The following is a 19,344-nucleotide window of genomic DNA, read 5'->3' as shown; positions in this document are numbered from 1 at the left end:
GGGTTTTGAAGTTTCAGGTTCTCTATCAAAGTAACAGATATTAATCATCTGCTACGAGACTTTCAGCAGAAGGCATACAGTTTTCCCAGTGGTATCTTCCTTTTAAAGGAAGTGTAAGAAAAGCAAAAAACCATTTCAAAAGACTTAGGATTGAAGAAAATAGCTAGATCCCAGTGGGTAAAGAAAAATAGAAAAGTAAAAAGTTTTTCAAAGGATTAAGAGCAAGCTATTTTTTAAGTCTTGCAAGATTCTTGCTTTATTTTATTAAAAGGTGTAAGTGGCCAGAGACCTAAAGCTCCACACACTTGGCATTTGTAGATATTTCTCCCATAGTTGTCATGTTTTATAAATCTTGATCTTTTCTTGTTATTACTGCTGATCATATCTTCATCTGGATAAAGTGGGTTTCAAGACAAAGGCTAAGGTGGGCATAATTTAAAAAATATTAAGTGTATGCTATGAACAGCTGAGAGACCCTAAAATTATTATTGAGCATAATTTGAAGGGATGGAGACATTGCTACTGTTATGGAAATTGGTATCTTCTTTGGCAATTCTCATCATGACATCTCCAATTCACATATATCCTTTAGCTAAACAGAGGACGCTGTATAATCCTTTAAACACTTCTAGCTGATACAAGCACCACTTTTTGTACAAGTCAAAATATTCTCTTCAGGGAGCAGCGGTATGTATTCACTGAACAAAAAATGAAATACAGCACCTTCCTTCCTCCGTAGCAGAACACAATACTGGATAAAGTTAAAACATGAATCTGATTTATTGTATTCCTCCATTCTATAACAAATCAAAAGTAACTTGTGAAAGTCCACGGACTGTTACTGATTCAAATATTAATAACTGTAATCAGTTCTGGACCAATTAAATTTTTCAGAATTTAAACTCTAGACTACTTCCGTGCAAGAGTCAGAAACAGATATCTCTGCTCTACAACAGCTCTAGCAGAACTAATTAGAGCCAGACTTTTACTTGTTTGTCATGAATCTATTATTTACTACAAATCTACAGGAATAAATACAGTACATGAAAAATAGTGAGCCTTGTCTGTAGTTTGGCTCAAAAAGGTTTGAAAAATCTCTCCTGTGTAATTGCTCAGTTTTATCTTGGAACACCAGAAGGTATCAGGCTAATATCCCTGGTTTTATCACAGAAAAATTGCTATATTGTGAGTTTTATCAGTATGTTTTTTGAAGAACCCAGGTGTTATGGTGTTCTGCCCAATTAACCCACAATAACACTCAAGTCAACTCAAAATTCTTCTGGTTTTTTTCTTATGTTATTAACTAAATTCTTGGATCTTTGAGTCTTTGGAAAGTTTTTGTTGCCCTTTTATACACTTCTGTGAATAATAATGAAGTCCCTTCACAACACTTACAATGAAAAAACAAGACTGGTTTCTGACCATCTATATTGCAAGACACCTTAGGAGAACTCCTCTCAGTTAGCAGGTCATCAGCTGAATGCCTGAATCCAGACCTTTATTATTTTAAAGGAAAATATGGAAAACTTGGCTGAAGTGCCAAGTGTGTAAATGGTCCTCCAGTTTTAGTTCTTGGCTTTCAAGCGAAAAAGGAAGTCAAAAGCTCATGGAAGAATTTGCCATGTTCACAGAAAACAGGCATAGGGTGAAACCCAGCAAGTCACAGCAGCAAACATGTCCACTAAAGGAAAATAAACTGTGAAAAAGTTATTTAAAATCAGCATTTAAACCTTTCCAAATCCAATATGCATTGAGTGAGCAAGCGCAGCAGGCCACAGAGTACTAATAAACTTCTGATTCCCCTGCCTAAACCTGAGTCACTCTGGCCTTTTGCATTTGAATGCATCATGTGCATGATGCTGCTGTAAACCTTGGACCTCAATTACTACATGATAACAGGTTTTTATTGCATTACCCTTTCCAGACCTGAGAGCTTGGATTTCCCTGCACTTAGGCACTGAGACACAGCTGGGAGATGGTCTGCATAGCCAATTAGTAGATTACTTCTGAAAATATATATTCTGCACCACAGAGGCCTAAAAATGATCCATCAGCTCTAGCTACCTGCTGCTGCCACTTGAGAGGAGGGAAAGAGGGAGAGGAAAAAGATTTGGCTGCATTTCTATAATTGCATAAACAATGCATCATTCACTTGACAAACTATATTAATAGCACCCTAGAGGACGTGCTCTGAGCATGCAAAATGCTGCAAAGCACTTGTATTTTATGGCAAATCTTTTTAATTTTTCAGTTAAAATGATAATAAATATTGATTTTCCATGTACCATTACTGTATCTAGAACACTTCCTGGCAGTGTCTGTGAAATTTATTTAAGTCATTTGGTTTGAGTTTTAGGCATCAACTGTATCACATCAAAACAGAGAGGTTGCTTTCCCAGAATCCTGGCTTGTGTGCTGTATGCAGAATTTCTAATAAAATGCTTTATGTTTCCCTCTGATGTTCCTCACATTTTTGAAGGAGCTCTGATTTTAGGTTTAGCTGCGGAAGAGGCACTGCCAGGGATCTATCAGCAGAGATTTCCAACACACAGGGATAAAGGGCTCTCCCTCAGAAAAAAGGTTTTGGAATCTGGGAAGCATGAGAAACAGTAAGAGTGTGATCAAATATATAGCGCTTTGGATGGTATTATGGAGGCTTCGTCCAGCTATGTGATACCTGTAAAAGAATTTCATCTGGACTACTCCTCTTCCCCGGTGTCTGAATTGTGAATAAAGCTTACCTCACTTGTAAACCCATTGGAGACCAGGGGATCATAAACACTGAAGCCAGGAGCCCATATTTCTTGTAGGTATTTAATGCTCAGTTGGTTTCAGTATCACCTAAAATCCTTCTGGCACCAAGGCCTAGGAGCTCTTACTAATAATGATTATCACATGAGACACACCAATTCTGAGAGGAATCAAGGGACAAAATTAGCCCAAATATCACTCATCACCATGCCTCTCCCCAGGTTTCAAGGCTGTGGCAGAAGTCTCTGAGCTCTTGCCTTCCCACAACAAATTAATTTCGTCCATTCCAAGAGTATCAAAAAGACGCAGGAATCCCTAACCTTCTGTCATCCCAGAAAGGGGTGGGAGAACTGAGTAAAGGAAAGAGTGCTGAGAAGCACAGAAATTTAGGGAATGGAAGAAATCGGGGTGTTTGTGCAAGAGCCCACTTTGTTTGGGACTGCATATGTTCATGAAATCAGCCCTGTGGCTGGGGCACAGCAGCACCAGTGCACATTCACTACCCAACAGACTCACTGTGACTCCAGTCTTCTCAAACAGGCTGGAATTACCATTCTCCCCAAGACCACCTGTGCAGCACACACTCTGCAGGCCAGTGCTCCTGGGATCTGTGCAATAGCCTCTACATGTGCTAGAGGCATCATCTGCATGTGGGCAGAGACACGTATAAAATTTCCCATCCTGTTTCAAATGGATTGCCAGATGTCCAGAAATCCCTGACAATTGTCCAAAATCTCTGAACTCCACCCAGACAGGATTGCCAGGTGGAAAAAGTAGACGTATCCAAGAAAACTCAGACGGTAGCCTAGGATAAAAAAGAACCGTCTGGCAGCAAAGCAGGGAAGAAGAAAATGAGAAATATGGAGATGAGAAGGGAATGGGAGGAATGAGAAATACAAAGTTTTAGAAAAGAAAGAATGTCGTTTGGATAAGTCAAATACTTTGGCTCTAACTCAAACCTTAAATTTAAACATAAAGAAGTCACACCAGTAGCATGAAGACTCAAACAAGACAGCTCAGAAAGTAATGAAAACAGCTAGATAAGAAAGCAGTCAATATCTCTGTGCGTGTTTGTTTTTGAAAAACATATAGGACCAGATTAATATATAAAAGTTGCAGATGGTCAATATTACATCACCAGCAGTCAAAGCAATATTCCTTCCTTCCTTCCTTCCTCTGAACCAGAGCTTCACCTCCTACATCTTAACTTGTAAACTTTACTGTCAGAGGAGCTGGCTGAACAAGCAGAAGCCAAGGATTACCACAAATAATTAAAGCATAAAAAATAAATAATAAATGATAGCTGCCAGAGAATATTCTCTCTGGTGCAGATATGAAAGGAAGGTACACAGGAGACCTAAGATAATCAAACATGCTCTTTTTTTTAAAAGTCACAGACTCATTTTTCTTTCTCCATTCCCACTCCCATATATTCATCCTATGTTTTACTGATTCTATAACTACAGAGAATTGGACCCCAGGAGGGTCCAACTCTGCCCTCCTTTTGCTAAGCAACACTTATGTGAACAATCCCAGTGACTATAGTGGAATGATTCTCATGAGTAAATTATTAGCCAGTGTCAGAAAATACTGCAGAATCCTGTGATGTGTGCATTGTTTCTGCTAAAAAAATAAGGCACATGAATACTAACCTAGGAAGAACTTGAAATTCTCACATTTGTGTTATTATGGGAATGTGTAAATAAGGCAGAATAATCCTACAGCTATTCTTTTCTCATATTTTGTTGTGTTTGGTTTTTTAAAGTTCAATATAAACCTACAAGGTGGAAAAGACCAAGAGAGAAGTCATTCGCAGACCTTTATAAATATTTAGAAGGGAAAAAAATCAATCTCCAGGACTGAATTTTCCTTGGGAAAAATATTGGGAGACTTCCCTCATTTTATTTTCAATTCTTGATTTAAAGCATGCCTGCACTTGAATGTGATACAGTCCTACATGACATGTTCTTACAATAATTTTTTTCTGCTGAACCCTTGCCTTATTCAGCACTCAGAATAAACAATGTGCTGGGGAGACATCAGTTGCAATGATAATTATTTTTAATAGATTCCCTGAATCATCTGGAGCAAAAATAAGATGATTAGTGAATAAACCGGAGCACTTCAACAAGATGGCTTGAAAGTGCGACTTTAATTTTTTAGTTCAATTTGAATATATGTTGTATAATTGTTGAGGTTTTTAACTAAGCACATTAGAAGTTAGAACTCCCATTCTGACATACAGTCTATCATTCTGTGCACTGTTGCATTCCAGGACTGGGAATATCACCAAGCTCTACATCCAGGAAGTAGCTTACAGTGACAACAGGTCTGTCAGAAACAGTGGTGCTGGGTGGGTACCCCTTGGCCAGTGGGTTTCACTGGCACTGGTGCCAGACAAATAGTGAAAATCAGGGCTCTCGTCTTCTGTTTGGAGCTTTAGGAAGGAGTCTGCTGAAAAACACAGAGACCCTATACAAACATTCACAAGTGCCCTTTATGCTCCTATTACTACTTTATGTCCAGCCAAAACCTCCACTTTGTCCCTGACTCCACCTAGCTCTTTTCCCCCCTTCTGGCTCTTTTTACACTTCCACTTTCATCACTTATTTCTCAGGTTCTCTCTGCAGACATTTGAGTCAAATGTGTCTCCCTGTGAGCCCTAGTTTTACCCATCAGACCTTTCTCAAATCTTGCTCCTTGTATTCCCATAATCCACTCACCTAGCCAACTGAATTTTCATTCTACTTAGCACCCTTCTTTAGTTGGGTTTCAGGTGCTCTTTCCCCTCCAAAACCTTAGCCTCAATAACTCTCAGACACCATATGCCTTCCTTTTTCTGCAACTAGACTCATCTTTCTTCTCCTACCCCACTCCATGTTCTCCACTTGCCAGCTAGCTGCATTTCTCTTCAGCCTCCTCTTTGCTGCCCCAGCCCACTCTCTCTTTCAGTTTCTTTAAATACACTCTTCATCTTCAGATCTTTCTGCCCCACTTCAACATCCCCCATCACGTCCTAATCTGCATTTCTTCACACATCAAGACAAGATGTAGCTTGTCTTCTTTAAATTTGAGTGAGGCAGTCATTCTCCTCTCCAGTTGGCACCAGCAAAGGAGAATGAAAGGACAAAGAAAATTGGCTTGCCATTGTTACCTCCCCAGGTCAAGCTCAACAAGACACAGCCCAGAGCTGAGGAGCAGTAAAAGGATAGGAGCAATTGGACTGACATTTCAGCTGTTGGAATATAAGCTGTGAAATATCTACTGGTAATGAGGAAACCTGCCTCTTTTCAGAAGTTTGTGCAGTTGGAGGGTCCTTGGCAAATATTAATTAGGAACAATAAAAGGTATTGTTAAAAGCTCATTTCCTTGCCTGGTTGCTAAGTTCCTAGTACAAGCATCCTAGAACATATTAAAGAAAGGAATGAAAAATTGTTTAACAAATTCAGCATTTTCAACAAATGTTACTTCTACTTAGCTTCCAGTTTTAAGACGAATAGTGATAGGAAAACACAATAGCAATAGGAAAACAGTTATTCAGAGCTACCTAGTATACCAGTGTTCTCCATTTTTTAACCAGGCCTCTCCAGAAGTGTCTATGTGGGAATCCATATACTCATAGAATTATTAAGGCTGGAAAAGATCTCTACAACCATCAAGTTCAACCATTATCTAACACTGACAGGTCTACCACTACATTAGGTGTGTCCCTAGCTCCATACCTATATGGATTTTGATACCTTTCAGACACAGTGACTCCCCTGCTTCCCTGGCAGCCTGTTCCAATGCCTGACCTCCCTGTCAATGAAGAAATTTGCCCTAATATCCAACCTAAACCTCTCCTGGCATAACTTGAGGCCATTTCCTCTTGTCCTATCACTTGTTAACTTGGAAGAAAGGACTGACCTCATTTCAGGCAGTTGTAGAGAGAGATAACGTCCACACTCAGACTCCTTTTCTCCAGACTAAAAACCACAGGTGCCTCAGCTGCTCCTCACAGGACTTGTGCTCCAGACCCTTCAGCAACTCTTTTGCCCTTCTCTGGACATGGTCCAGCACCTCAATGTCCTTCCCGGATTGAGATACTCAGAATTGGACGCAAGACTCAAAGTGTGACCTCACCAGTGCCCAGTTCAGGGGGACAATCCCTTCCCGGGTCCTGCTGGCCACACTATTGCTGACACAGGCCAGGATGCCATTGGCCTTCTTGGCCACCTGGGCACACACTGGCTCATGTTCACACACTGTCGATCAGCACACCCAGGTCCTTTTGAGCTGGGCCACTTTCCAACCACTCATCCCCCAGCCCACAGCGCTGCCTGGGGTTGTTGTGACCCAAGCACAGGACCCTGCACTCTGTCTTATTGAACCTCATACAGCTGGCTTTGGCCTTGGCCCATTGATCCCTCAATGGCATCACTGTGTAAGACAATTATGTATATTTTCTCTACGGTTCAAAGGGCAGAGATAGAGGGGATTGCTCCAGGAGCACTTTACCCCTTTTGAGGATAGATGCCCAAGGGCCACTACAAATGGTGGGACTGTCACTTCTAGCAGACAGTGGGTGTTCTTTGGGTGTTCCTGGAAGTGAAATTCAAGCACCTGGAAATCAGTGGGGTGATAAAGTGCTGGAAGACTTGGCACTGCATGGAAAACGTGGACATAGCCTAGACTTCTGACAGATGAAGTTCACGAAGCAGCACATTACTGAAAGTGGTCAGAAGTCTAAACATGCCTCCTTACCACAGGCCTCATACCTGGATACCTTGGAAAATGTGGTATTGAGACACAGATCCAAGAGCCCATGAAATAACTGTTAAAAACACCTCTAAATGGAGGACTCTGGTCCTCCATCCTCAAGGGAAACATTTTTACGAGGGGTAAAACACCGGTATTTTTTACGTCAGAATTTTTCTTGGTTTTTTCATAGTTCCATAGTCCCAGATAGCTAATTAATGAAGAAGAAGAAAAAAAAAAGTCTCTATTACTTTTTGTCTCCTTCCTTCCAGGAAGCACAAGTACAGTTTAAAGTCTGCAGAAATAAAAAATAAAAAATTTTTTAAAAAATTAAAATTTGTCTCAAACTTGCTTAATTATTAGCTGCTTGTTGTGAGTGAAGTGTTTTTGTTTTTCTACCTTTTGTGAACTGATTGGTCTACCTGAACTACTCAGGAAGTGATTAAAATACCTGGGTGCTGCAGATCACCTCATTACTGAAGGTCCATCCCGAGCTCCCTTCCTCATTTCCATTCCAAGGAAGTCTGAGTCAGTTGACCTTCAGGGCACATTGTAAGGCTTAGTAAGTAGAGGAACTTGAGATAGACTCTGGAGAAAGCAGCTTTGCAGTGATAGGTGTGCCAGTCCGAGATGGCCCAAGGCACTTGCAGGAAAGAATTGCAGACTGAATTGCCAGCCCTGAGGGCTGCGGGGATCTTGTGGCCCGGGAAGTAACGCTGCCTGTCTCTATCAGCACAGGCCCCGTGCAGTCCTGGCTGGATACCGCCTGTGCTGTGCACTGAAAGGCCAGCAAATATGCCTCTGATGGGATTTCTGTATAAGCCCTGGAATTCTATTAATTGTTTTGCATGTTGCATTGCTCCTAAGGCAAAGACGCTGGTTTTTCCCGCTTGCACTTTACCCTCATTCGCCATCCTGAACAAACATTTATACTTAAAGAGGAAATTCTCCATCTTATCTACCCTCTTGTCCTTTTCTAGCTTTGCCCTGTCTGGCCTTTTACATATGACTACTAAGACTACTCCCTTCTTAGGTATTCATCTTTACTGGGGCTATTTAAGAGAGGTTGAAGCACCCAGCAATGTCTCAGCTGTTTATCATTCAATCTCCTTGTTTAGGCAAGTGGTTACTTATTTCACCCAGAGGCATCTACAGAAGTTTAGAAATTACTCACCAGAGGAACATTCACCCATCCAGTTTCTCAGTAGTTCAATGCCTTAAAGAACCTTGGTATGACAGAAATTTACTGTACAGAAGGAATCCCCAGGAGATGTCAAACTTGTGAACCTGCTTTCTGGTGCTTGTGTCTAGGGTATTTCTAGTGTTTGTGTCCACCTGGTATTTATTATGACAGGAAAACCAGTTTAAGCTTCTTCCCAGTTTTATAATATCTCCATGTAAATTCTTTGATATGCATAAGTACAGGTGGGTTCACTATCCAACTTTTCCCCTAGCAGCAGTGCTGATATGCCCTTTTTCTTCAATCTGATTACTTATGCAACTTTATATTTGAACTATATACTTTTATAAAAGTCTTAATGAAACTCATAAGTTCTTACAGTACTTGATACCTCTGGACATTTATCAAATTTGTCTAAAATTGAGTCAGTGGAGGCAGCAGTTAGAAAGGCAGACACACACAGAGTATGACTCCATAAATGACATTTGTTAGGAAATCCATCTGAGAATGGATTAACAGCAATGTCTGGCATGATACCAAATGCTGTCTCTCTCTCCACTGGGATGAATACATACCCTATAAAGGAAAATTTTCCCCCCTCTTCCATAAATCTACATGTTGTACTGAGGCTCCCATTTTTAGTGGGAGCTCCAAATCCTATAATGTCCTGGTTTGATTCAGTGGGGTGCTTTCTAAGAACCACAGTCTTGTCCATGTCTGGTTTTCCTAGAGTTTAATGTCCACACACATTACACAGTGGAAGTAGAAGTAACAAGAACTCATGAACCACATGAAAAAAATACCTTTATAGACTTCCTTCTAACGTGGGCACTGTTCTAGTTTCATCATGATAAACAACACTCTTAAAAAAGAGCTAAATTACTCTTAGACTTTTTTTTTTTTCTTACAGAAAACAAAAAGTCACATAATGTCTTTTTTACATTTCTGCTAATGTTTGCTTGTCAAGATAACAACGGTGAACTCTTTAACTGAGATACTGAATGGCTTTATGGGTGTCTCATGTTTAGAAGCTGCCACTGATCCTTCTTCCAGGTTTTGTATCAGGAGAGATCAGGAGGTAAGTGGTAGGCTGTCATGTGCAAAGGAAGCAAAGGAAGTGACTGCTCTCATCCTTCCCAAGACTGCACAGTTGAGCCTCTTTCCTTACGCTGTCTTCAGAGTGCAAAGAATGGAGATTCATTCAGCTGAGAAGTAATCTTTTCCCACCCTAGTTAGTCTTTAATTGGATTAGCTCCTTGAGTGCACGCAGGAGAGGAGACCCAGAGGCCACAGCCAAGGGTGAGGTCCCACGTAAGGCTGCAAAGACAATAGGCAATTAAGAACTATTAATGCACTGAGCACCTGAGAGTAGCATTTACATTTTAGTTTAAATCACACGTTTACCCAGGACTGTTTTTCGTGTGCAATATCATCTGCAGTTAATTGTTGCATATGCAATTCCACCTCCTTGCTCCTCAGTAGGAAGACATGGAAGTGGCAGCCATTGGAGGGGGCATGGAGTCAGGTCCCCGTCACTGCCGGAGGGCCAAGTGGACATGTGTTGTGGGACCCCTCAGTAAAGGACATGACATCAGGGGTCTGGTTTGGGAAAGCCTGCCAGGAAGAATGACTTTCTGCTACAAGCACAAAGGTGACCACCTGGAGGTTGTGAATGAATAGCCTGGGTTTTTTCTCTTTCAAAGAAACGGGTGTAGTAATGATTCTCAGGACAAGAGCTGACAAGCATCTGAAAAGCCTCTGCCTGCATTAAACAGGAGACAACACAACACTTTTACTGATGGTGTGGTGAGCAAAGTATCACTTCAGTCGCTGGATTCAGACATTCCCTCTGTAAGGCACTGAAACTTGCTGGAGTGGCATACTCAGGCAAAGTGACCTTTTTATATATTATTTTTTATTGCATAGCTTGCACTTTGTTGACTTAGCTGGGCACCTGCTGTAAACTGCAAATATGTTCCTGTCATCCTGGCTGAAAACAAAAACATTGAATAGTGTAGTTCTTTGTTGGACTGGTGCTAGCAAAGAGCAAAAGTACCTGTGCAAAATGCTGAGGTAAATCTTCCTGTCCTATAACCTTTCCCAGCTTTGACCGTGGGCCGTGAGCAATTTCCAGTCGTCTCTATTGGGGCTACTGGTGGTTTTCCTTTTAAACACCAATTGTTCCCAAATACGCAGAACACATTTCTCCGTTAGCTGATGCATCAGCACTTTGCCCTATGTGGTACCAAATTCATGTGCTCTTAGAGTAGCCGGATTGACTGTGCATAGGCTCCTATATACTCTGTGCTCCAGTCTTTGTGTTTGTGACATTCTCTGAAATCATTAAACATCATTTAAAAGTGTTGTCAGTGTCTTCAGTGCAATTGTACACTCTGTGTCAGCCTCTGCAGCTACAGCTGGTTGTCTTTACAGTAAATTCTTTGTCTTTTTACCCCTAAGTAATGCAATAAAGTAGTTTTTGTCTCTCAGTTAAATATTCATCTCCTCTTGTAGATGTGTAAGTAGGGCCGAAATACCTTTTGCTATTGCCTACATAGACTGGTGAGGTAGAAGCCCCCAATAGAACATAATTATATCTTTGGGTTTGGACTTCTTTTTGGAGGAAAAATACTGACCTTTCTTCCTGAAACTAATGTCTTCCATCTTTCATTAAAGTGCTGGGAACATACTTGACCTGAAGGAAAAAAAAAAAAACCTGTTTTAGCAGAATTGTTGTAAGAAGTCCCTTGCAAAGAGAAGGCACAGCTGCTGGTATTCTTTGTCTTCAGAAATCAGAATTTGAGGCTTTGTATTTATAGGGGAGAAAGTTTGTACTTCAAACAGGTTCATCATATCATGGTGCCACTGAGATGCTTCAGTGCTCAGGATGTCTCAAAATTTCTGCCATAGCTGTCTTACAGAGCACATGTACAATCAGCTTCAGGATTCAAGGGACACAGAAAATCAATTCAAGATACTGAAAATTTAAGAACTTACTAAAAAGTATGAAGAATTAAACAGATCTGAACTTCTCAAAGAAATGGAGGCATTAAATCCATTTTGATAACATTCTTCTGTGCTTTTAAAAATGTGTAGCTAGTGTTTTTAAAAAATGAATCCCACTTTTCAAAACAAAGGCACTGGCATTTTGGATCCTGGGTGAAACCATACATGCAATTCACATCTCAGTTCAGGGAAGGCACCTCCATTGCAGAAAGCATCTCATAGTAAGCCATGTACTTTCTTAAAACCAGAAGATGTTCTTTACTGGATATTGTCCCAAATATATCCAGCAGATATCCAGCTGGATAAAGATGATGTTTACTACTTCATAAATAGTATTTAAGTTTAGTATGTTTTAAGTTCAAATTGGCTAAAGATGTCTTACTTTAATACTGATTACTGTTCAAAATTCAATTCTGTATTGGGATTTTATTATTATCTTCAAAAACTGTCACGCTCTCATTTGGGTTCTACAAGGTGTTTTCTGTGATTCAAGAAGTGCCAGCAATGGATCAGAGCACTGCCTTGTGATGCACAACAATATCTCAGAATAAAGGGTTTGATTTCTGCCCATACCTGCTTACATCCTATCCAAAAAATACTATCTGGTTAACAAAATTGATGAAAAAACTTAATGAGTTCTTGCTCATTGATTGGTCTTCCTCAGATTAGCAGCAAGAGAGACAATATGAAATTTTGACAGAAAGAGCTCAAGTGGACTATGCCTAGAAATGGTCTCTCCAAAATTTAGTAACAATTGGGTCAGTATCATCTGAAGATGATTTTTTTAGACAGCACTGCAGCAGGGGTATCTGTCCAAAGAAGAAAATCATGTAATTTCCCAAAAAAGCAAGCAGTTCAAAATAAACAGATGAAAGGGTTCATTTTTAATTTCAATGTAAGGTTATGCAATCTCAGACTAATTAGTTTTCCTGCTACAATCTTGAGTTCATCAGTTGAAACAAACAGGGATGAATAAGATGAACTGCCTTTCTGAGCCACAAAGGTGCTACAGTTAGTGAAAATGGCAAATGAGATCCTGTATGTGTCATGTGAAGTATTTCCACTGGCACTAGGAAAGTATTTGTGCCCTTGAGCAAGGCACCAGCAAGACCTCATCTGAAATGCAGCACACCCATAGTGGCCATCCATGTGCAAGATTGATGTGTTTTGGCTGGAGCTGCTTCAGAAAACTGTTATGGGGGTAGTGGGGAGAAAGAAAAGCCTATCTCAAAGAAGATAAATTAAAATATTTTGTTTGTCATCCTATCAAAGCACAGTCTGAAAGGATATGGAAGTCTATTTACTATGGAATAAATATCAGGCAGTGATAAGAACTATTTAAAGAAAGGACAGTTTTAGGCCAATGGTAAATTTAGACTGCAAATAGGAAAAATTCAAACCATAAAACCAAAGAGATTCTGGAACAGCTTTTCATGGGAAAGAAGATCAGAAAAATACTGATGAATTTTAAGATGCAGTTGCTCAGTTTATTCAAGTTTGGCAGAATTGTCTATTCAGTTAAATTCTTCTGTTCCTAAAATTTAGAAGCTTACTATGATAAAAGCTTAATTAACCCTTTAACCATTAAGATCTAGAGGTTGCATCCAACATCAGCTACAAGTAAAATCCCTGGCAACATGAAGATTGTTATTGTCTTATTTGTTGACTTCAAACTGGAGCCTTTTTTTGTATTAAGTTTGAAGAAACCTGGTTAATCCCAAGAATTAAGGTTAGAATCTAAATGAAGAATTAAAATTAATTGAGAAGAAAGATACTTAGTTTCAAAGCAAAATATCATTTTTTCACATTGATAATCTGCATTCCACATCAGAAATGTTCCCTTTACAGCAAATACACCAGAATGTGCTTTCCTTCTGTTAGTAGTACATAAGAATGAATTCTTCTGCATAGACACTGATAGGTCCTGGAGCCTGAGAAGAACTGGACCTGTATCTGTTTTTCTCTTTGTCATCTCCGTTTTTCTTTCCTTCCTTCCCTTTTTTGGCACTCTTGGACGTGAGACATAAATATGCAGTGGCTGCCCTAACCCCGTGTGGGGTGACAGCAGGATGGCAGTGGCAGGCTCTGGGGACACTCACTGTCCTCTCCCCTCACACCCTGGCTCTGCAAGAGCCAAGAGGACAGCTCCAGGAGTTGCAGCTCCTCACCTCTTGCAGCTCTCATTTTCTTATCCTGCATAATCCATCACTGGTCCCAAGAAATGCATGGCCAGCTGTCTGAAAAACTTGTCACACTTGGAAAGTTATTCATGAGCTGGTTTTTTTCATAAGGGCCTTTAAAATGTTTAAAATAGTCACAATGTTTTTCTTTTAATATTAATCTGTCTGCAGGAGCCAACTTCTATATGTTTCTGCATGTACTTTAATTCTCTTACAAACTAGAAGGAAAGCTCTACTGAAATTTTGGTCTGAAATTTAAATCCTAATTGGTAGTGTGGAACATCTGTTAGCAGGAAGATCATGTTTGCATCACACTGTCTTTACAGTAAACTCTCCAAAGGGAGGGCAGAGGACAGCCCAAGCAAAAACAATGCTAAAAGGCATTGAACAGGTTAAAAGGAAGAACAAAAATAACACTAGGCTATGCTTTATTAAATCTCTACCAGTCTTGAGGAAAAGCCAGAGAAGCTGAATGCTGAGGAAAGATATCTGGCAGGAGGTTCAAAAAGCATTAATTATTGACTTCATGTTCCCTGGTAGAGGTCAAGCATGGACCACTCACCATCTCTTGACTCTGCACACTCGGATTTCACTTAAGTGGGGCAAATCACAGCCCTGCTCTGTGTTTGGGGCTGTCCGCCATTGCCAAGGCACAATTTCTCCCTGGTGTAGCTATGATATTATGGAAAATCCTTTGCTGGGATTTTTCCTCTCCTAAGAAGCTGAGGAGCTTCAGGAGAGAAATGTAAACAATTACTATCTGCTGCTGTGGAATGCAACAGGTGCATCTATGATTGGTCCATGTGGATTGTTTTCCACTGATTCCCAATCACAGCCACCTGTGCCAAGGCTGTGAGCAGTCACAGGATTTTGTTATTCTATTCTGTTCTGTTCTTTTTGTAGCCTTCTGATCTCTCTGTTCTTTTAGTATAGTCTTAATGTAGCATTTTAATATAATATTTAACATAATAAATCAGCCTTCTGAAATGGAGTCAAGCCTCGTGTCTCCACACACGGAGAGGAATCATCAACACCCTGGTACCTTCCACAGAAGTGACACTAACAGTCCTTTGGCCACCAAGACTGTCAGTGACCCCCTGGAGGCTCCTTTAGTCTCGATAGTCTTTCTCAGAGATCCAGCCATAGGTGCCTGGTGAGCCAAACTCCGGTGAGGAGCTCAGCCCTGTCACTGCAGCCCAATGGCTCCCTGGACTCTGCTGACACCTCCGCAGAGGTGGAGCTCCCCACCTGGGGCTCTGACACTCCTTACTGGAGTTGGCTGGACTTCAACATCAAGATCTAGCAGCTCTGCCTACTTACTGTTTTACCACTCACTTGAAATTTCACTCCAGTGCCATTGCAACCCTCAGGGCAAAACAAAGCCCCTGTTGAAGAAGGGAAGACACCCTGAAGATATCCACAGCTCTGCAATGGGAAAAAATGGCTGTAAACTGCACAGAGTCAGGGTCTGACTGTTCACAGGGACCTTCCAAACTCTGGGAAGACATGAAATGAATGAGGGAAACTGGAGGACCCTAAGTATTTCAGGCCTTTATTTTCTTTAAGAGTGGGGCCCGCTGCTTGGCAGGTTTCACAGAGTTCTCACACAGCTATATTTAGGACTGGAGAGAAGCCAACTCTCCATTGTTCAAGTTCACATTTCATCTGACTTGATGGAAATTCACACTTTATGAACAAGGTTGTTCTATCAACTGAACCTTGTCATGGGACTTTGGCAAAAAAGGCAAAGGAGGGTTTAGAAACGAGAAAGTACTTTCAACAAACAAACATTTTATCAAGCAGACTCAAGCTTCTTTTTAAGAGTCATGGATTTGAAATTTTCTACTTTTACAGACAAATGGTGAATCTCAATTTGCTATGTGTTCTTACTGCTGTTTTTCTTTGGGGAGTACAGGACACAAGGATACTCATCAACAAAAAATAATGTCTAAATAAAATAACTGCATTCAAATTGTTTGGTTTTTTTTTTTTTTTTAAGTGTCTGGACAGGATCTGTAGAAAATGTTAACAAAGGGACTTTCTCACAAAGCATATCATTCAGCCTTCAAGCACACACATGGCTCTGAACAGTTTTGTTTGATTTTATATTGGTTTATGCAGCACCTGAAGCAGGGAAGGGGAGAGCAGACAGTGGTCGGGAGAGCAAGATGTATTTTATTCCAAGCAGACACAATGATGGCTCCTCATACTGGTAACTTCCTCCATGTCCTGAACTACCAGCTGCAGTCAAGCAACAAGGAGGGAAGATGGGATTTCTCAGGCACTTTTCCCCCCTCCCAAGCTTCTTAGCCAAAGGATCTAAGAAATGAGGCCCATGTGTAACATGAAACCCCAGAAATTTCCAATATTTGGATTTGGGTTCATTTCAAACGATTATTCTCATACTGGTGCTCTAATTTATTATTGTTTTGCACATTTATTCCAAGCTGCATGAGGCCTTTTATGGAGGTATTGGATATGTTCTCCCAAGCCCCTATTAACACTAATGGGTATTATGCAGGTGCTTTAGCACTGCCTTCACCTTACAGGGTTTTTGTTACCTTAACTATTGGAAAGTGCATTGCTCTGTACACTGGGTGCCAATTGTGTTTGCAAGAGGTAGGAAATTACCAAGTACAGAATTAGCCCCCATCTGAGCCGCATGTATGAGTTATTTGGAAAATATTTGTTTAGTTGCCTTGGAAATAAATAGCTCAAACTTCAGAACGGATTTTGAAGAGAATTCGATAACATGCTCCTAGATGTCTCCTGTGGAAGCCTAGTAAGAGCAAAATGTTTTTCCCCTGATCCGCTGTCTGATATGATTTGAAGTGAATGTGTAAAACTTCCCAGCACATCATTTTGTGGAGAATATTTTAACTAAAGCTCATTAGATTTTTAAATATATTTTCTTGCTCTAATTTTCCTGTAGCAAGCTGAACTATGAGTCAGTCCAAATGAGATTTAAAATAGGTCTCAATTTTCTATGCATGTAACTGCTCTTAATTGCACAGAACAAGTTTAGACTGGCTCTGTCCAATTAAGACAAAAGGAGAAGAGGATAATTAAAAATAAATCATAACAATCAAAAGTTGCATTTGCAATTTTGCTTTAGATGCTCCCTCCTCCCACATTTTTGAAGTAATGCTTAAAAGAAATGGCACAATATCTTAAAGATGCATTGTCCTAGATCTGGCATAGCAAATGTACCCATCTTTTTCAGGCTAAAGGTACCTATTTCCCTGTTCAGATCAAACTTAATTGTGTGTAGAATTTAAATAGTTCTTAATTATAACTTTGTTCTCAATTTCTTTTTCTTATGACCTTGCATTTGCTTTTGTTATTTAAATATGTTTTACAGAGACTGCATTCAGGAATAATTTACAGATACTTTCTTGGTATTTTTAAGTTTCGGTGGGGGATGACATGAAGCAACAATTTCTGAAATAGTTACAGTTTGCTTTCAAAAGGCAATGTTTTCCATTATTATTTCTTCAGGAGAATTATTCCTGTGATCTCACCACTGTGATAAGAAGTATTTTTGAATAATCTGTATTTATATGTGTGAACACTGTGTCCAAACCACTCATAGAACAAATCAAAAGCTATTGACCAATGTGCAAGATAGCGAGCTGATTTTAAAGCAGCAATTTACAATTCAGAACCATTCTGTCCAAGTGAGATTTGTTGCAAAATATTCATCAGGTTGAACTACTGCAGTACAGACTTATGAATTAATTTTACAGAGGGAAACCACTTGTTCTTCATTATCAATGTGTCACTGATATTGAGAGAGACAGAATGAATCAGTTTGATTTCTTTCTGACTCTGGCAATATTTGGTATACTTGAGAGACATGAAGGCAGGTGGCATCAAATACATGGAGTTAAGAACTGTTCCATTTTGTTTTCCAGGGGAAGGCTCCTTCTTGCTTGAGAATAATCACCACAAAATCAGAAATCTGTTTTAATTTCATTGGCTTTTCTGTCTGAATGGAGAGGCCTCATTCTGGAGCCAGTAACTAAAATAAGTGATAAAGCAATAATAACTGATAAATAAATAGATCACTGAGGTTAGCTAAATCCCACTTTTTGACCTCATAAAACAGAAAATGTTTCAAGTGTGATTTCTGCAAACAAATGCCAAGATGTATGAAATTAGTCAATTTATCTTTCATGCTTCCTTCCAATGTCTGCTAAAACTTCAAAGGCAGGGAATATCCATCAGAGAAAGCAGTTCTGATATTTAATCATGTGTAGATTAGAAAGGGATCTATAAGATGTGTATTTACAGCATTTTTTAAAATAATTTTCATTTTAGCTCCAAAATTTTTCTGCTCATCTCAGCCCACTTCCTATAGCTATACTAATGCAATAAATATTTGGGAAGAAAACAAAATTTATTTTGAAGAGTAATATTTGCAGTACAGAAGTGAACATCTTGTACAAGTCCTGGAAAAAAAAAAAAAAACCCACAACAACAACAACAAACTCTTACTTCATTGAAAAAGCACAACTTACATGAGGTCTACATTTTTGTCTATTTATTCCTGTGGGATGCATTTTCTCCTGGTTTTTTTATTGTTTTCCTTTCTTCTTGCTGTTGTCAGAGAAATGCACAGCTCTATCTATCCCTTCCCTGGGCAGCATTATCCAGTGCTGAAGATAACAGCATCACCTCTGTGACAGTCCCGAGCTCTGTTGGCCCAAGCTTGCTCCTGAGCTCCGGTCTACCATGTGGTGGGGTGTTACACTATGATACCAGCTGAGCCACTGAGCCAGAATAAACAGAATGCATTTTAACATAAAGGGATATAGTACAAGAAATATATTCTCAAGTCTTGGAACTGTAACCATGTGTTACCATATTGTCTTCCTTCTGCTCCTTCTGTTTCTTATTTTCACACATTGCTCCATTCTTTTGCAAATCTTTCCTCACAGAATGTTAAGAAACTGAGATCTACCTTAACTAAAAGCTGTTCTGCTTTACATCATATTCATGTTGTTGGACTGGCTGCTACCTTTCATCTTTCACTTTTCTCATGGCTCTCGACATTTTAAATCTATCTCAGCTTAGCTTCATTTACTATTCCTTATACGTTCTTTTTGCCTACTGTGACAGTTTCCTAATTATTTCTTTGTGCTTGACCATATATTCTGACTTAGACTGGCATTGCAATTGATAGAGCTATCATATATCTCTGCAATTTTGAGACAGAAAAAGATCAGGCTAGATTCCATTTCCTTGACAATATATTACTTCCTTGACTTTGTTTCTTGCAGTGTTTTCCACACTTCATTTTAGACAGGTTCAGTGAGTGGTTCTCAAAGTATGGTCCACAAATAACTGTTTGACAGCAATGCCATGGTATGTGGTCAATGAGCCATGTTGCCTTTAGAAGTGTTTTCAGTTAATATTCTGATGATATACGTGCACAGAGGTGCTTGAGAAATTCAGAGATGTCCAGTCTGGAGCACAGAACTTTGCTGA

Source organism: Onychostruthus taczanowskii, unplaced genomic scaffold (genome assembly GCF_017590055.1).
Source record: "Onychostruthus taczanowskii isolate IOZ18803 unplaced genomic scaffold, ASM1759005v1 scaffold4, whole genome shotgun sequence".
Lineage (NCBI taxonomy): Eukaryota > Metazoa > Chordata > Aves > Passeriformes > Passeridae > Onychostruthus > Onychostruthus taczanowskii.
Note: the sequence above shows the minus strand (reverse complement) of the source record.